We start from the raw sequence: 6,135 nt of genomic DNA on the forward strand, positions 1-6,135 counted from the left end.
AATAATAATAATAATAATAATAATAATAGGTACAAAATGGATAACGGAATATTTCTAATCTATCCACCTTTTTTACTTTTTAATCTTGCTTACAATCAATGAATCTGCCCAAAATGATAAAAACTACGATCAATCACAAAATAAAATCATGAATAAAATACTTAACATAAATATTTAACGAGTTTGGTAAAATATATGATATAATGTTTTCTTTATTATGTACTAATGACGTGAATGTAAAAATAAATTTTAGCCAAGGTGAACATATTAATCAACCTTTCTATTTTTTATTTTTTTTTCTTTATGGAAATAATTTTTTTTTTTTTTTTTTTATAGGAAATGGATGTAACTGACTATTGTAAGAATAATAACTTGGTGATTGTTAGGGAAAAAGAAACTTAATGCAGGAATATTTTATATATTTGTAATCATGTTTTATTTTATATGTAACTAAAATAATTATAAGAAATTTTCGTGATTAAATTTTATTGCCTAAGTGAACGGATTAATTTAAACTTTCATTTTTTTGTCGTTCCATTTTCTTTTTGTGAATTAATGTGTTTTTAATAGGAAAGGAATTTAAATTGACTGTTTTTACAATAATAACTAATGGATGTTAAAAAAATAAAAGAAAACTTAGTGCATGAATTAATGTTATTAATATAAATTATAAAGATTGGATGAGCTAGCACAAAATGGGAAATTGAATGTTTCTCACCTATCCACATTCGTCATATATTGTAGATATAATGAAAAAGTTGAAATGGTGTTGGAGAAAATAACAAGTTCTTCAATCTCAATTAATGAACTTGATAATGTTCTTCTCTCTCACCATCAGAGTATGTTCACACTATTTTCCTATATATCTTGATTTATTCGATGTGTTGTATATTGAGTTGTTGGGATGTGGTGGTTTTGCAAATATTTTAATCTATAACGATATGATTAAAGTTCTCATGACACAAGTACTGTTATGTTAATTTTCACCTAGATTTGGATATTTTAACTTTTTACAGCTACTTATATGAATAATTCGAGTTGCATATCTATTGCTTAAGCTTGATTATATATGTTGTTGTGTGGATGGGACATGTCCAAACACGTTATAACGATACTAATACCATTATCTTTGTTTTATGAAGATTTGAGTCCTTTAATGTTCGATGACTACTTATTTTTGTATGAACTATATAAGAATATGATTTCATAAACTTTAGTTATATGTCAAGAAATAAAAATTAAACAAAAAAATTAGTGTGGGAGAAACAACAATATGTTCAACCTCAAATTCTCAACCGACAAACGTTGTTAATGCAGTTATTATTAAAATTTTCTCAAACAATTTTCTCACATGTTTTAATTAATTTGATAGGTTGCATATATTTAATTGGAGCGTTTGTGACTTTGGGCATATTTCAACATGATTGATGTTTCAATATTGACACTAGTACAGTTATTACTAAAATTTTCACACCAAGGATAACAAATATCAATTCTGCTACTGTGATAAAAAAAAATAGTTGACAGAGGGAATGACGATTCTTATAATGGCGAAACCCGCTTTTTTGGACTTTTTTATTCACGTGAGACCCATGCGCATGTGAGAGAATTTCAACCATTCTGGCAAAATCATTCGGACAAAGTAGCAAAATTCAACAAATATATGTGGTAGGTACTTCACCGCAAAAAGCCCACGGTATGATCTATAAAAAAGAGAAACCAGCAAAATCTCAACATTAGTGCATGAATTAATGTTATTAATATAAATTATAAAGATTGGATGAGCTAGCACAAAATGGGAAATTGAATGTTTCTCACCTCTCCACATTCGTCATATATTGTAGATATAATGAAAAAGTTGAAATGGCGTTGGAAAAAATAACAAGTTCTTCAATCTCAATTAATGAACTTGATAATGTTCTTCTCTCTCACCATCAGAGTATGTTCACACTATTTTCCTATATATCTTGATTTATTCGATGTGTTGTATATTGAGTTGTTGGGATGTGGTGGTTTTGCAAATATTTTAATCTATAACGATATGATTAAAGTTCTCATGACACAAGTACTGTTATGTTAATTTTCACCTAGATTTGGATATTTTAACTTTTTACAGCTACTTATATGAATAATTCGAGTTGCATATCTATTGCTTAAGCTTGATTATATATGTTGTTGTGTGGATGGGACATGTCCAAACACGTTATAACGATACTAATACCATTATCTTTGTTTTATGAAGATTTGAGTCGTTTAATGTTCGATGACTACTTATTTTTGTATGAACTATATAAGAATATGATTTCATAAACTTTAGTTATATGTCAAGAAATAAAAATTAAACAAAAAAATTAGTGTTTTTGCTAAAAAATTGCTTCTTTCTACAACGGTAGCATTTACACTCATTCCTATATAAATCCATCTTCATCCTGAACCCTTTGCATCAATCAGCTCGCTCGCTCTCTCTCTCTCTCTCTCGTTATATATTTATGGTATAAATATAAAATATGAAAGAAATGATCAAATTAGATAAAGTGCCAAAGTGGTGGGAAATGTGACATTTGTGTGGGACGTCAGGGGTTCGAATCACTCCCCACGTAAATTTTCGAATAGTGAAGTAATTCTATTACAAAAATGAAAAAGGTCAACCTTATCACATACGAAAAGTGTAGATAAAGTAGTTACTAATTGCACAACATTCATTTCATAGAGAATTTTTTCAACATGATTGATGTTTCAATATTGACACTAGTACAGTTATTACTAAAATTTTCACACCAAGGATAACAAATATCAATCCCTCTATTGTGATAAAAAATGGTGAACAGATGGGATGACCGACTCTTATAATGGTGAAATCCACTTTTTTGGACTTTTTTATTCACGTGAGATCCACGTACATGTGAGATAATTTCAACCATTCTGGCAAAATCATTCGGACAAAGTAGCAAAATTCAACAAATATATGTGGTAGGTACTTCACCGCAAAAAGCCCACGGTATGATCTATAAAAAAGAGAAACCAGCAAAATCTCAACGGTTACACTTGAAGTTTATGTTCTCATGCATAAACAATTTAACATAACAAAAAACACTAAAACAAGGTTTTACTCCTATTTGTCTATCACAAGAACTTATGTCAAAGATCCTTTGAACTTAAAATCTTAGTAGCATAATAAACTCGTTAAGTACATGTATAAATCGATTTTCCTTCTGTCCGTCCGTCTATTTATTTAATTAATTTTTTTATATTTTCTATTATTTTTTTAAATAAGATTTAAACTGAACAGATAAAAATAAAAAGATTCAGCATGAGATCAGGAAATTCGAGTGGGGACTAATAAGTATGGTTCTACAATATTTGAGTAACGAAAGTTAAGGCACCTCCTTCTCACAATCTCACAAATTTTCAATTGACTTTGCACTCATCGATTCTCTCTCGCGAATTTGTCTACTTAGGTAGGTATCTTATATTGAAATAATTGCATGTATAACTCTATGACTCTCTCAAGAACCAATTGTTATTTTCCATGGATGTCGTGTATGCTGTGTTATATATTTATGGTATAAATATAAAATGTGAAAGAAATAATTAAATTAGATAAAGTGTCAAAGTGGTGGAAAATGTGACATTTGTGTGGGACGTCAGGGGTTCGAGTCACTCCCCACGCAGATATTAAAATGTCTTGATAGGGGCCTTGGGCGTCCTTGACTAAAATAAATATTTTTTTCTTCATTATTTAATGGGTAAAACTAGCCAGTATTTTATGACTGTTTGTTTTTGTAACAACCTACTAACTGCCATTAAAACACCCACTACTCAATCATTAAAATTATGCATTAACATGGTGAAAACTGTTACTACCATCTTGCCTATATAAACCCATATCTTGCTTTGGGAAAAGACACACAAAAAGAAAATAGAATCAATCACTCTTTTCATATTGTGAATTTCTTATATTCGGGTTTTTATACCTATTCTGGAGTACAATTGAGAGTTCTAGAAAAACCATTCGTGATTGCTGAATAAGTGGTTTACGATCGTTGTATCCTGGGAGTGATTGTCCACGGAGGTCACAACAATTATTGACAGGCAATTTCACTTTAGGACATCGTGCTGTCACGAGACTCGATCGGACGATAAGTTTTATATTTCTGCATTATATTGTTTTGATCACTGCTGCAACTAATTATTTTTCCAACAATCTAAAGTGAAATCGTCTTTATAATTAGTTGCCATGTCTGCCGTAGATATATTTGTTCCTAAGTATTTTGAAAAGTCTGAGTTGTTTGATGGAAAGAATTTTAAGAGATGGCAAATGATATTGCGATTTTATTTGACAACACTTAAAGTCGTTGATGCTATTGAATTAGATAAACCTGGTTTTACAATTGCTGATCATCCTACTGATAAGGAAACCGAGGATTTAGCTAATTGGGAATATAAGGATTATATGTGCAGAAATTATATTCTAAATTGTTTGACTTTAGATTTGTATGATGTTTACTACTCGTGTAAATCTGCAAAAGAGTTATGGAATTCATTAGAAAAAAATATGCTACAGAAGATGCTGGAACCAAGAAATTTGTTGTGGGAAAGTTTTTAGATTTTAAAATGAATGATGTCAGAACTGTGGTTAGTCAGGTTGAAGAATTGCAGATTATAATTTACGAAATTATTGCTGAAGGATATAAAATCTGTGAGGGCTTTCAAGTGTCAGCTATAATTGAAAAATTGCCACCTTCTTGGAAAGAGTATAAAAATAGTTTGAAGCATAAGAGAAAAGAAATGTCCTTAGAGGATCTGATTATCAGGATTAGAATCGAGGAGGACAATAGAATGGCAGAACGTAAGGAAAGGCCAGACTTTGATACCAAGGCTAATCTTATTGAAGGAAATTTTGGGACTAAGAAACCAATTGGAAATTTTACAAGGGGTCAGAATTTTAAAGGCAGAAATAAGGGAAAACAATTTGTAGGAAAGAACAATCGGTTTAAGCCCCAATTTAAAAATAAAAGTGTTGGTAACTGTTTTGTTTGTGGTAAACCAGGTCACTTTGCAAAGGATTGCAGAAATAGGAAAGGAAAAGCTGTGAAGCATCAGGCACATGTGGTAGAGGATGGGAATTTCTCTGCTATGGTGACAGAAGTGAATCTAGTAAGCAACATGACAGACTGGTGGGTAGATTCTGGAGCTACCAAGCATATTTGCTGCACGAGAGAGAGGTGCATTTTCTTCATTCACTCCCGCTAGTGATGGAGAATGTCTGTTCATGGGCAATGCTTCCTTCTCCAAAATAGAGGGGAAAGGAACTGTGACACTTCGATTTACTTCTGGAAATATCCTTAATTTGAAGGATGTCCTTTATGTACCTGATATTAAGAAAAATCTAGTATCTGGATCTATCTTAGTAAAAAAGGGTTTTAAGATTGTATTTGAAAGTGGTCAAGTTGTACTGTCTAAGGGTGGTTCCTTTGTTGGGAAAGGGTATGCAGATGAGAGTCTGTTTAAACTCAATGTCTCTGTGATTAACAATAAAACATCTAGCTCTTCCGTTTACTTGTTGGATTCTTATGATTTGTGGCATGCTAGACTTGGACACGTTAATAAAACTTCTATTAAAAAATTAATGACTTTGGGAAACATTCCCAAAATCGATAATTGTCCAAATTCAAAATGTGAAACGTGTGTTGAATTTAAATATTCTAGAAAACCATTTCCTCGTGTTGATAGGACTACTTCGGTCTTAAGTTTAATACATTCGGATTTATGTGACTTAAAAGGATATGTTACTCGTGGTGGAAATAAATATTTCTTAACTTTCATTGACGATTATTCTCGATATTGTTATATTTATCTACTTAAGAGTAAGGATGAAAGCTATTCAAAATTTATTTCCTATAAAATCGAAGTAGAAAATCAGCTAGACAAAACTATTAAAGTTTTAAGATCTGATAGGGGAGGAGAATATACAGGAGATTTTGATAAATTTTGTGTTGAGAATGGTATTATTCATGAGACTACTCCACCTTATTCTCCACAATCTAATGGTGTGGCTGAAAGAAAAAATCGAACCCTTAAGGATATGGTCATATCAATGCTAAGCTCTTCTGGATTACCTTTTAACATGTGGGG

Source organism: Olea europaea, chromosome 6 (assembly GCF_002742605.1).
Source record: "Olea europaea var. sylvestris chromosome 6, O_europaea_v1, whole genome shotgun sequence".
NCBI classification, from domain to species: Eukaryota; Viridiplantae; Streptophyta; class Magnoliopsida; order Lamiales; family Oleaceae; genus Olea; species Olea europaea.